The sequence below is a fragment of the Python bivittatus genome, unplaced genomic scaffold (genome assembly GCF_059951505.1).
Source record: "Python bivittatus isolate LINGU-HERP-01145 unplaced genomic scaffold, Pbiv_v1 ctg000840_np1212, whole genome shotgun sequence".
NCBI lineage: Eukaryota > Metazoa > Chordata > Lepidosauria > Squamata > Pythonidae > Python > Python bivittatus.
In genome coordinates this window covers 42,027,255-42,041,731 of record NW_028277113.1, presented here as the reverse complement: position 1 = coordinate 42,041,731, position 14,477 = coordinate 42,027,255, and the positions used below count along the sequence as shown (strand labels likewise).

General features: G+C 38.8%; 1 protein-coding gene across 2 annotated transcripts in view; it reads right to left on the bottom strand.

Moving 5' to 3' along the window:
* Window positions 1–14,477, bottom strand: part of PPDPFL (pancreatic progenitor cell differentiation and proliferation factor like) — a 59,271-nt gene that overhangs the window by 12,734 nt on the left and 32,060 nt on the right. Inside the window, exon 2 of one of the 2 annotated variants that reach the window (XM_088130618.1) lies at window positions 1,713–1,744. The exons of the other annotated variant lie outside the window; for it this stretch is intronic. The gene's annotated coding sequence lies outside the window, so the exon portion shown is untranslated. The remainder of the gene's footprint in view (window positions 1–1,712; window positions 1,745–14,477) is intronic. 2 annotated transcript variants of the gene reach the window in all.

Sequence of the window (14,477 nt, the reverse complement as noted above, 5' to 3'; positions counted from 1 at the left end):
ACGACCAGCTCCAGCCACAAAATTTTGCTTCGGTTTGCGAACTCCGCCTCAGGGTACGAACAGGATACGCGGCCATTTTCCCTCCCATGACACGGTCCGCGGCCATTTTTCCGTCCCTGACACGTGGTCCACGGCCATTTTCCACCCCTGACACGTGGTCCGCGGCCATTTTTCTGCCCCTGACACGTGGTCCGTGGCCATTTTCCACCCCTGACACATGGTCGTAGGGAGGGGGACTCTCCCTCCAAGCAATAGCCGCCTCCCTGTCCTCCATGCCAGAACGGATTAACGGTAATTACATTGAACCTTATGGGGAAATTTCCTTCGGGTTGCGACCAATTCGGGTTGCAACCAGAGTCACGGAATGAATTAAGTTCGTAAACCGAGGTTCCACTGTATTACTAAATATTCATGCATGCATGCATGCATGCTGCAACAGTCTACATGACAGCTCTCTAAAAGCCAAGATTTTAGTATCTCAGTAGTGAGAATCTTTTGACAGATATCAAATATTTGTCAGAGGCAGTAAAAATAACCTATAGTATACAGTATTCTACGGCAGAAAATGAGAATACTATGGTAATCATATTTTCATTGCATTTTCTGAAAATCCATAATTCTTGATCCATCATGTATAGATTCTGTGTGTGAACTGAATGTATAAATAGCAGCAGATGAGACAAAGTAACTGAAACATTAAGAAGATTCTTGAACAATTAATATTCTACAAATGTATGTACACTCTTTATGTTAATTAATCTTAATTTCATCATAGACATTCCTTTCATGCATTCTTATTTCCAAACTTATTTTCCAAATAGTTCTACCCTTCACATTAGAGCAGGGATATGCAACTTTCTTTTCATATATGGAACACACTTGGCTTTTAAGTGACATGCCATCAGTATACTGAAAATGGAATGTAGTGAGGGAAATGATTTCCTTTCATTTATTTAGTAATTTTCTACATAAGGATCTTAGAAGTTGCAATCTGACAGCAATTTTGGAGATTATTGGGAGGTAACTGATTATGCATACATTCAATCTTTAATTTTCAATCTTTAATTTTCATTTCACCTTAATTAGACATTACAGAACCCTTTATTAACTAAATAGGATAAAGCAATGATTAACTACAAATTAAAATTCTTGCATTCCAGTGCTAATTATAACTAATTCTATTGTTAGCTTTACACATAAGGGGTACTTTCTGAATGTCCTATTGATTTCCATACACTGCCCTTCTGGATCAATCCTGGGGAAAGGGAATCTAAACGTGTCTATGTTTCATGAAACTTATCTGCCAAAGAAGCACAAAGGGGATGTCCAATGATGTCAGGAAATAAAAGCGCCAATCGCATCAGACTGTGTGCAATGCTATCTCTGATTTGGGAAATACGCAGTACTCTCTATTCTAATCCCTTTTATCACCTACTCTGAAATGATACTTTCTTGGCAGATGGTCATAGGATCATGCAACTTTGAAAATATTAATGGAGGACTGCAGGGAGAGACATCACCCCAAAGCAAAAAATAATGTTTCTTTGTTTTCAAGTCTCCTTTGTGATGTCACCAGGATCAGTGCATGGCTTCATGATCACCAGCACTTTCTCAAGCATAAATTCTTCAGATGTTGCTTCCTGAAATCATGTTACGGAAATCCTTTTCAGTCAATAATTAAAGAGGAATGAGTGAATGTTTCAATATCTTACACTGAAATAGTTCTTTAGCTCAGCCATCATCCCTGAAATGGAAAAAAAAAAGTATTGTTTTAGTAACATAATTTGGTTGCCAAAAAAAAAGGGTAAGATCTCCATCAATTCAAGATCAATTTCTGTTTCATAGACATGTCCATGGAGCTTTCTTGGCAGTACAACACAAGTTGTTTGCATTGCCATCTTCTGGTATGAATGTGTGTGTTTTGTTTTGTTTTATTTTATAGGTGAAACTCAAAAAATTAGAATATCATGCAAATGTTCATTTATGTCAGTATGGCAACTCAAAAGGTGAAACCAATATATGAGATAGATGCATTACATGCAAAGCGAGATATGTCAAGCCTTACTTTGGTATAATTGGGATGATTATGGCATACAGCTTATGAAAACCCCAAATTCACAATCTCAGAAAATTAGAATATTACATGACATCAATAACACAAGGATTAGAAATAGAACAATATCGGACCTCTGCAAAGTATAAGCGTGCATATGTACTCAGTACTTGGTTTGGGCCCCTTTTGCAGCAATGACTGCCGCAATGTGGCGTGGCATGGATGCTATCAGCCTGTGGCACTGCTGAGGTGTTATGGAAGACCAGGATGCTTCAATAGCAGCCTTCAGCTCCGCTGCATTGTTCGGTCTCATGTCCCTCATCTTTCTCTTGGCAATGCCCCATAGATTCTCTATGGGGTTCAGGTCAGGCGAGTTTGCTGGCCAATCAAGCACAGTAATTCCATGGTCATTGAATCAGGTTTTGGTACTTTTGGCAGTGTGGGCAGGTGCCAAGTCCTGCTGGAAAATGAAGTCAGCATCCCCATAAAGCTCGTCTGCGGAAGGAAGGATGAAGTGCTCCAAAATCTCCTGGTAGACGGCTGCGTTGACCCTGGACTTAATGAAGCACAGTGGACCAACACCAGCAGATGACATGGCTCCCCAAATCAACACAGACTGTGGAAACTTCACACTGGACTTCAAGCATCATGCATTGTGTGCCTCTCCATTCTTCCTCCAGACTCTGGGTCCTTGGTTCCCAAATGAGATGCAAAAGTTGCTCTCATCAGAAAAGAGGACTTTGGACCACTGGGCAACAGACCAGTTCTTTTTTTCTGTAGCCCAGGTAAGACGCTTCTGACGTTGTTTGTTGTTCAGGAGTGGCTTGACAAGAGGAATACGACATTTGAAGCCCATGTCCAGGGTCCATCTGTGTGTGGTGGCTCTTGATGCACTAACTCCAGCCTCAGTCCACTTCTTGTGAAAGTCCCCAACACTTTTGAATGGCCTTTTCCTGACAATCCTCTCCAGGCTGCGATCATCCCTGCTGCTTGTGCACCTTTTTCTACCACACTTTTCCCTTCCACATAACCTTCTATTGATGTGCTTTGATACAGCACTTTGGGAACATCCAACTTCTTTTGCAATTACCTTTTGCGGCTTTCCCTCCTTATGGAGGGTGTCAATGATGGTTTTCTGCACAACTGTCAGGTCAGCAGTCTTTCCCATGCTTGTGATTCCTACTGAACCAGCCTGAGAGACCATTTAAAGGCTCAGGAACCCTTTGCAGGTGTTATGGATTCATTACCTGATTAGAGTGGGACACTTTGAGCCTAGAATATTGAACCTTTTCACACTATTCTAATTTTCTGAGATTGTGAATTTGGGGTTTTCATAAGCTGTACGCTATAATCATCACAATTATACCAAAGTAAGGCTTGACATATCTCGCTTTGCATGTAATGCGTCTATCTCATATATTGGTTTCACCTTTTGAGTTGCCGTTCTGACATAAATGAACATTTGCACGATATTCTAATTTTTCGAGTTTCACCTGTATTTTATTTTATTTTTATTTTCTGAGATCCCAGCCTAGCTCACAGACTCAAATTCCTTGCAGATCTAACAGTAACTTAATATTATACATTTCTGAACAAGAGTAAGGGTTCTAATATCCTGTTCCAATGCAAGACAATAGTACAGAGTAATTTTATTTCTTGACTCTTATCTGGATTCTTCCAAAAAAAAATCATCTGAAAAAAAAAACCTCATCCATGCCTGGTGCTGTCTCCTTTGATTGATTATATATTATGAAATGCTTCTTTTTATGTTGCTTTTTTTAAAAAATGACAGATGGCTATCTTGCGGTAGTCAGTTCAATTTTATTTGATTGAATAGACTATACCTAGACATAGCTTTCCTACAGCATTGCTAAAAAGCAAGCAATAAATGTACATATTTGTCCTTGTAGTTGGCTACACTTATTGACAGTCCACATATCTTCCTGCAACCAACTTTATCTACTTACAGTGCAATGTAAGTTCATTCATCTATTCACACTTTTTGTTCACAGTCAAAATATTGGGAGCTTTTAACACTTCTTCAGTCACAAAACTGCCATCTCATGTTCCATAGGAATTGTGCCAATACATTCCTTGCACCATAAGTCTTTCCTAATGTTTCAGGGTTGAATCACATGTAACATTATAAACATATTTATGAAAGCATGCTTAGAATGAGTGCCCTCTTTTGACATAAAAAGCAGTTTAACAGATCAGGGCATACAAGGAATGTACGTTTATTTGTTTGTTTAAATACACATTTATGCAAGCTCTTTTATCAATAGAGTAACTATTTAATTGGCCAAAATCTGACAGTGATTTCAGTGCCCCTTTTCTCTTCTCCTATCTGAAGGATTTTTTAAATACAGTTCACTAGTCTGCTGTTTTTGTACTCAGTAGTTCCCAAACCCACATACACAACATTCTAATCATTTTTGTTTTTATTTTGTTCCAGCAATCTTGCTCTGCGGTGTATTTGATTATTGAGCTATTATTCCCACTTTCAGTAAAGTCTCCCTTAAGCTAAGCTTGACTCCTGGTGATTTAAAGGACATTTCCATATAGTTTTCTGGGCAATGTTACAAGAGTGATTATTCTTCCAGCATAATGCAAATTGCATAAATTGTTCCGTATATATGTTTTCAGATACTGTCATGTGAAAAAGAAAGTATGCCCTCTTTGAGTTCTATAGTTTTGTATCAGGACATAATAAAAATCATCTGGTCCTTAGCAGTTCTCAAAAGTAGGTAAATACAACCTCAGATGAACAACAACACATGACATATTACACCATCTCATCATTTATTTTACAAAAAGGAGGCCAAAATGGAGAAGCCATGTGTGAAAAAGTAAGTATACCCTTACTGCTTCCATAGGTATGAAGAGGCTAAGTAGCAGTCAGGTGCTGCTAATCAAATGCCCTTGATCAATCAGCAAGTGTGACTACCTCTATAAAAGCCGAAGTTTTAGGAGTTTGCTGGTCTCGAGCATTGAGGTGTGTGTTAACACAATGCCAAAGAGTAAAGACATCAGCAGTGGTCTTAGAGAAGCAATTGTTGCCACCCATCAATCTGGGAAGGGTTATAAGGCCATTTCCAAACCATTTAAAGTCCATCATTCTACAGTGGGGAAGATTATTCACAAGTAGAAAATATTCAAGACAGTTGCCAATCTTCCCAGGAGTGGACATCCCAGCCAATTCACCCCAAGGTCAGACCATGCAATGCTCAGAGAAATTGCAAAAATTCCAAGAGTTACATCTTAAGACTCTACAGGCCTCAGTTAGCATGTTAAATGTTAAAGTTCATGACAGTACAATTAGAAAAAGACTGAAGAAATATGGTTGGTTTGGAAGGGTTGCCAGGAGAAAGCCTCTTCTCTCTAAAACAAACATGGCAGCACAGCTTAGGTTTGCAAAGTTGCATCTGAACAAATCACAAGACTTCTGGAACACTGTCCTTTGGACAGACGAGACCAAAGTGGAGATGTTTGGCCATAATGCACAGCGCCACGTTTGGCAAAACCCAAACACAACATATCAGCACAAACATTTCATACCAACCGTCAAGCACAGTGGTGGAGGGGTGATGATTTGGGCTTGTTTTGCAGCCACAGGGCCTGGGCACCCTGCAGTCACTGAGTCGACCATGAACTCCTCTCTCTGTATACCAAAGTATTCTAGAGTCAAATGTGAGGCTAAAGCTTGGCCGACATTGGGTCATGCAACAGGACAATGATCCCAAGCACACCAGCAAATCTACAACAGAATGGTTGAAACAGAAAAGAATCAAGGTGTTGCAATGGCCCAGTCAAAGTCCAGGCCTCAACCCAATTGAAATGCTGGGCGGGACCTCAAGAGAGCTATGCATAAACAAATGCCCGCAAACCTCAATGAAGTGAAGCAATGTTGTAAAGAAGAGTGGGCCAGAATTCCTCCACAGTGAGGAATTGATGTGAGAGACTGATAAAGTCATACAGAAAATGATTACTTCAAGTTATTGCCACTAAAGGTGGTTCTACAAGCTATTGAATCATAAGGTGTACTTAGTTTTTCACTCATGGCTTCTCCATTTTGGCTTTCTTTTTGTAAAATAAATGATGACATGGTGTAATATGTCATGTGTTGTTGTTCATCTGAGGCTGTATTTACCTACTTTTGAGAACTGCTAAGGACCAGATGATTTTTATTATGTCCTGATATGTAAAACCATAGAACTCAAAGAGGGTGTACTTTCTTTTTCACACAACTGTATATACATGGGAATTTACATATGCATGAATGAAGAAAACTTGGTACACCCTTCTGGCTGGTAAAACTACAACAGAAATCGTTTATGTCCGTTTATGTTACACAAAATCACAATAGCCTTCTCAGTGGATGAATTCAAACAACACACAAGACTCAACTAAAGCGGTATTTGATTGTAGAATCTCATCTATTTTTAGCATGGTTTCATAAAAATCCCTGACTATCTTGACATTTCTATATAAATAAATCTATCTAGCTTTGCTCACTGAGGGCTTTTACAAACCCTTGAGAAAAGGGTCTCAGCTGAGTGGGCGACTTCCTGCTCTAAAGCTGTCATCCATGTGTTTGACCTTTCCATCAAGTTCCAATCCCTGTGGTCATCCAGAGGAAGAGAGCAAGGTAAACATGCTAATTGCCTCTCATGATGCTACTTCTTGTTCAGAGAGAGTAGGCAAATAAACTTCAAAAATGAGGATAAATAAAAGGATTGTGTCTCCAGCTGAATTGTGCACCACAGTAGGTCCCTAATGTCTCTGATGTTTGCTAGGCCAACCCATTTGTCTTACATGACTTGAATCCTCTTCCTCTACCTTTTCTATCACTTGCAACAAGAGCGCAGGAAAGCCCTTAGTCATTGCCATTTGTGACAAATAGTTACTGAAATGTTTCATGTAAGACAATTTTTATAAGGAGATCCCTGCCATATTCCGATAAATCAGTCTTCTGGTCAAATACATTATAGCCCTCCTTTAAATAATGTTAACTTTCTTAAATGGAGGGATAATAATTAAAATAAATGGTTTGATAACATTTAACATTACAGTCATGGAGTGTGGTAAGAGAAGGACAGAAGAAGGATCCGCTCATGATTGTCTGGTCTTGCCCATGGGGATGAAGAGACTAAGGCAGACACTGCATGGGGTTCAACTTAATCCCATGCAACAGAGGGCAGATGGGAGAATGCCTGGAGAAGACCTGAGAGAAGGTGGGGTCACACATTGTTACCTTATGGCATTTATCACTCTAATCTCTCACAAACAATAGGAAAGAGAAAGTAAGAGAAACAGGATCCTCTGTTTTTCCAGACCACCAAGCAAAGATTTTGTCTTTCCCCCTTTCCCCACCATATATGACTGAATAGCCCCTTATTAACAAACTGGCAGCCCACCCCAGATTTTACCCCCCAAACACCAAAATGCTGCATTAGATTAGTGTAATCTACTGTACTGTGTAAACCACCAGCGCTACATTCTACTACCTTGTCCCTAAATGATACTCTGGGCCAAATTAAACAATACTTGGTAGGGAAAGGAGGACAGTTCTCATAAAATTCTGAGAAATGTGGTAACAAGATCAAATATAAACCAGACATTTTTGCTTCTGAGAACACAATTCTAGAGCGTGACCAGATTTGTCCATCCAGAATCTTCAGAATTATTTACTATTCTCCAGTGAAAGCCTGAAGCTGGAAGACAATATTTTGGAAGCAGACTATTCCTCATGAAGTATAAAATCTTCCTATTAATTATTGGTACCAACAGTTTAATGGTTCCCTGTGATTCCAGGCTTACATGGGGAGTCATTTTGTAGAAACGAGTTGCTGAACATCTTGCTCAAATCAGAAGTTTCCAGAAAATTGCACTTGAAAACAAAGCTAAAAGAAAAGCTGGGAGTTTATAGGCCCTCAGATACTGAGCTATTCTCCCTTTAGTATAACTTTTATTTTCTGACTTTCCTGGAGATATTATATTAACTGCACAAATGTTAAAATATTGTCATGCTATAGTTAGGGATATTTCCAACAAGATGAAAAGAAGAATGAACAGCTTGTGGAACCTTTTTTTTTTTTTCCAATAGTCCAAGAACAATTCTACCCTTCATTTTTAATTTATACCCTCATCATGAGGACCATGCTATTTTTGACTCCTGTTACATTCAAATATCATGCTGGTTGAGATGATAGAATCCAGCACTTTTATCTACTTTATCTGGTGTCACAAAAGCAACACTGAAATGGCCACCACAGTCTGCACGCAACTGCCAAAATAATACATGGAAGTGTCTCAGAGCCTTAGGAAGAACCCACATTCCTTGCTCTCAAGGTGCCAAATTGCTTGAGGCCTACTTTTGGGCCACCATATTCAGAGTAGATCAGACAGGGCTTTGTATACCTTTTCATTTGTGCATGTAGAGAATCTTTATCTTGAATCCTTGCCCAATTCATATACCATCCTATCTAGAAGCTGTATGGAAATATATTGATAGAAACTCTTCTGAAGTGCTTAGAGTATAGACTTAAACAGTGAGAAGGATAAAGTTCATCTCTGTGGCCCTACAACCTTCCTTGTGGGTTCTTTCAGAGCATAAAGGATCCCATGGGGAAAATCTATGTGAAATATTCAACTATCTTAGCAGGCTTTTTAGGTCATCTATTCTCTGGAAAGTCATCAGCAGACAGGGCAATATAACTTCTTACATCTCTACAAATATGCTTGGGATACAGTATAAGAGTGGCTCAGGGGCTAGAGTTTAAAAAGATTTGACCAGGGAGGGCAAAATATTACCTCTGTCTTTCTCCAGCAAAATCCTCTGCTGGATCAAAGTTCTTTCTACAAGAAGCCTTCCATTAACCGAGCAATTGTCAGCATCCAAATCATTGCCTCCTAGAGCGATTAGTAGCATTCAGGTGATGGGGCTGCTATTAGAAGGCCAGACATGCAATGCTCGATATATGGAGGCTGATGTTCCCTCTCTGTAATTGCCCATTCCCCTAATAGCTGTACTTCAAAAGGCCATTTCCTTCAATGAATGGCTGTAGTATAGCAGTCACCTTTCAATAAAGACAAAAACGAGTGTCAGCAAGTCCTTGTGTTATCTATTATCTATCTTAGGAACGCTGTTTTATGCATGTGCCACTGGAGCATGGCATTTTAGGTTATTTAAAAATTAATATGTTTTGGAGTACTTTCTGATTATGCCGAGTTCAGCATTGAGACTTTCCATTTTCTCCCTGCACAGTCAAGCTGTTTGCTGGCCAGCAATGAACTTTGGCCCAGTTTTCAGTAGCCTCTTAAAATAGGCTGGTGCGATGTGTTCCTCTGGTTTTGGCATGTTATATCTGCATTGACGGCAGCCTCTGGTAACCAATCTTTTTTTTGTAGGACAAAGGTGGCTTGTGTGGGCTGAAAAGCCTAAAAAATGAGTTGCCTTGTAGGATTAATCTCACTGATAAGTAACTTACAACTGATATCTAAACCAGGTTAGAGTTTTCAACAGAAAATGATTGGTCTACAGATTAAAAAAAATGTTTATAGTCTGATCCAATATAAGATGAGACTGTTTAATAAGAATTTGATTATTTTTCTAAAGCGTTAAAGCTAGGGAGCCTTTAGTACCAAGCTCATGGGAAAAAACGCAAACAATTCAGTGGTTGGATTTTACAGTTTTGCACATTAAAACACATTAAAAGCAAACAATTTTTTCTTACTGTAGAAGTTGCACAAAAGGGGACAGAGAAATAATGACTTCTTTTTACTGGGCCAACATGTATTGTGCAGAATCAAACATGCACCAGATTCAACTATATGAAATGGAAGACCATACATATATTGCTCCAATTTTTATTCTACAAGTGTCAAATAATACCTATTTTCTTCTCTACCCCTCATTCACATTTCAACCTTGTGAAATATTTTAAATTAGGCCATAGTGAGTAGTCCAAGAACTGAATAGGGACTTGAACCCAGATCTCTCCTAGAATAATTGATTTTGCCTTCTGAGCTATAGCCCATAGTCTTATAATAACCACCATGACTCCAGTGCACCTTTATTTACTTATAAAGCTATAGTCCTATATCCATTTATCTGGGAGTAAACCTCAGTGACATCACAGGTCTTAGGCCTGTTTAGTCCTATCCAATATTATGATTTACTATTGTTCAAATCAATCTAATCTTCTCCCTGACTTACATGTTTCTCCCATTCCTTCATTCCCCTGCATGGACAAAAGAAATTCAAATGCTTTTGCTTCCACAAAGCTGGCTTCATAAACCATAGCCTTAAGTTGTAAAGTAATCATAGGTAACATTAATCACAAGTTGTGTCTTCCCCTTGGATTTAACTGAAGTGCATGGAACCAAGGCAATTGCCGACCACAGGAGAGGTGGTTATGCAATAAAAACCACCAGAATGAGTTTATTCTCTATATTAATTGTCTAAACAATTATTAAGATTATGCTCAGTATTTTCACGTGTAGCTAAAAAGAACAGTTGGCAAGTTGGAATCTTGTAGGACTTTGTAAGAGCTCTAGATTCTGGGATCACTTTTGGCAGTTTGTTCCTTATATATAAGCTGTACTGCTAAAACATGCCTCCAAATCCCTAAAAAAAAAAACCTTCTGGAAAGATGGTGTCATACCACAATATATATAAGGACATTTCAGTGCCAAATCAAGGCTGAAATCCTTGAGATCCAGGCCATCTCATTCCAAAATACCTAGAACTGTCAACTACCAACTTCAACACATTGCCCAATAAGGAGACATTTATGACCCACTAATGAGTGTTGTTGTCCTCAGATACTCAGGTAGTTTTCCTCAAGAGAAGATTTGTGGCTACTACTCCTTCAAGTAAGTTGGGATTGTTCTCTCTTGTGAAAAACTATCTTGGATTATTTTCTGCTATATTCAACAAGTTGTGCTATAATAATACACATATTAACTCACCAATATACAGTGGTACCTCGGGTCACGAACACTTCTGTTCACAACCAATTTGGGTCACGAACAGCTCTGTTCGCAAAATTTTGCCTCCGTTCGCGAACGCCGGATCGGGTGACGAACAGGATCCACGGCCATTTTCCCTCCTGTGACACGTGGTCATGGCTTCCTGTAGGGAGGGGGACTCTCCCTCCAAGCAATAACCGCCTCCCCACCCGCCTTCCTGTCCTCCACGCCCGAAGTCACATCTAGCAAGGTTAGCATTCTCTCTCTTCGTACTGTATTTTGTTTCATATTTTTGCGGTTTTAAAAAAAAATACATATGGTTCAGAACAGATTAACTGTATTTACATTGAACCTTATGGGAAAATTTGATTCGGGTTGTGACCAATTCGGGTCGTGACCAGAGTCACGGAATGAATTAAATTCGTGAACCGAGGTACCACTGTACTAACAGGAGACAACCAAAACATTAAGGAATGAAGCGTAATATTGTGCTTGCATTTTTGCTGAAATACATGATTTCACTGGGCAACCCACTCCCCACTGCAAAATACAGAGCAAGTATGCTAACTGCTGAGTAAAAGCATAGCAATGGTGATACTTGCAGTTTGTTTCACGGGAGTCAGTAATGATGGAAGGCACGTGTAATATGCAAATAATCTATTTCATCTGCACATCAATACATGGAAATAATTGGTCATCAGTGCTGTGTGTTGTTCTTCTCAACATTGCACTGGGTGAAATTCATTGTCTCTCACGCTATGTAAATATCAGTCTGGAAATAACATTTTAGCTGTAACTGAAATGTCTTAAGACCTACATCAGATTTGCTCTTCATTGTCTCTCTGGCTTTTTTAAATAAAAAATAGTTTTATAGGGTCTTGTCCGCAATAATTTGGATTATTTGTGATGCTGCATTTAAAATGCAGCTCTACCTGGGGATGCCCTTGAAGACCACCCAGAAGCTCTAAGTGGTCCAGAATGCAGCAGTGTGGGGCATTGAGAGGCATGTCTCAGTATGCCCATGTAACATCTCTGCTTTGCAAACTGCACTGATTGCCATTTGCTTCTGGGTGTGATTCAAGGTGATACTGTTCTGCTACCAAAATATTGAGTTCTGTTCTGCTCAAGTCCTTTACATAGGTTAACTGAGAGTAAAATAATATAATGTTAGCTTTAGGAGAGCTTTATTCGCAGCAAAAACAGTTTGTATCATAACAGATCTATCTTTTTCCCAGACAGACTTGATTGGATTAACAGATGCAACATGTGTTAAGCATCAGATAACTGCCAAGAAAACCCCCCAAAATAATGCTTCTTCTCCAGTGACCAATGACCAATACAAGATAAAAGGTCACAATGTAAACATTTTCTTTTCCAGGTATTCAGTTCCCAAAGTGTAAAGGATTTTAGATATGACCTTGGCATGAAAGAATCCTTAAGGAGGGACTTGGAGAAGCAATTACATAGTCTAGAGGTTGAAGCAAACATGAGAGAGAAACTCAGAATGACCAGGCTTTGATTTTGTTGGTATGAAAAGGGACAGAGGAAAACATATGTAAATTTCTTTATACACAGTTGCCATGCTATTCTATACCTAATACTGCTCTGCACTGCTTAAAGAGAGGCCAGGGTGAGATCTTAATCAATACAGTATAGTGAGCAGAATGTACTGCTATGGCATGTGTTAAAAAGTCAATACGATTTTGCAAATTAACGTAGCATAATTTCACAGCTCCTGTTATCATGTAGCAGATATTAATTCTTATTCGTTCAACAGTATGATTATATGACTTAATGGCATCACATCATCTCACAAGAATAAATGGATTTCTCTGACCCCAAATCCTAAAAGATAGTGTTGCTTTTGGCTTCTGCATTGGCTCTTGCCATTTGGTTTGCCGAAGTATTCCATAACTTTCTATTTTGCCATCCATAGATACAGAAAATCAAGTGATAAGAGCAAGATTTTGCAAGCATTTCATCACCTTATGCAAATAGAAATCATTGAAATTTATATTACAAATGCATTTCATTAAGATAATGAAACTAGAATAAAAGTGGTCTCATTTGATTATAAATGCTATTGTTGCTGTCACATTGAATTTTATGTTCTCTATTATATTCTTACAGCTCTGTATGTCACTGCATCACAATACTGTTATACAGGAAGCAGTTAAAAACAAAAATACACTGTGAAAGCTTTTAAATGCACAGCACTAACATATGGATCCTACTGTGAATCATGGCTCTGCTGTTGACAAGATCTGCACTACCAACTCTTTTCCACATTTTTTTCTGGTTTATATTGAGTTTCGCACAATGTTTTACTGTATGATGAATACAACAAAATGATTTAACCCGGTGCAACTGAAAATCCTAGCTATACTATTATTTCTGGGAAAGAACAGATTGATACTGATTTGTGTTTGATGACTTATGTTACTGTCCAATTTACTGTCAGTGAGCACCAAAAACATGCGATAAAAACAAGAAGCTCTTCTTTATTAGGTCATAGGCTGTGAAATAAGCCAAAGTGTTTAGAGATGATGGAGTAGTAGTCCAATATATCTGGAGGACACTAGGCAAGATTGCATGGGATTAATCTAGTCTGATAATCAGCAGGAAGTTATGTCTGTCCAGGAGGGACTACAAACTGCCATACCATTCAAGTACAGTGGAGGGCTACTTCTGCATCCAGTGACAAACCTGGATCAGTCTTCACCCTTTGTATAAAAGCTTCAACTTTCTGGGGGAGATGTGGCTCATCCAGAAAAAGAGTGGACAGTATGACCTTGGTTGTAAGTATCCAGATTTTCTGTGAATATCTAAAATGGAAAACTGTGGGTAAGTGACCAATATAATGAATCAGTTAAAATACTTCACCAGTGTAAACCTAGTGAATGCACTGGGTAGATTCTATTAGGACAAGAAACTCACGTTTGTGCCATACAGTAAGCTACACAACTCCAAGGCTTTGCATCTTCAAAAGAGAGCAGGCAAGAGTCATGGTATGGGAGGGATAAGAGACTGAGCAAGGCACACCAACTTATAGTTTGGACATACAGGTACTCCCTAACCCACCTTTCAAATTTTATATTTATTTCAAAACAACTTCAAAATACTTATCAAAGTGAGAACAGTCACAGTTCATTGATTACAGGCAGACAACTGAAGTAGCAGCATATCGCTCTTGGGCAAGTATTTACAGAAGTAGTTTGGATCTTCAAGTTAACTTCTTTCCAATTACCTACTTTGGCTTTTACAAATAACTACTAAGCTTTGTTTAGACTGACACACTTACAAATATTTACACAGAATTCTTCTTGGTTCAAAGACAGAAAGTTCCTCTTTGTCTTCTCCTAAACCATGACTGTACTCTGTATGTCAGTTTTTGAACCAAAACACTTCTGTTGGGCAAATATTTGACTCCCTGGTCATTGAATCTGGTCTG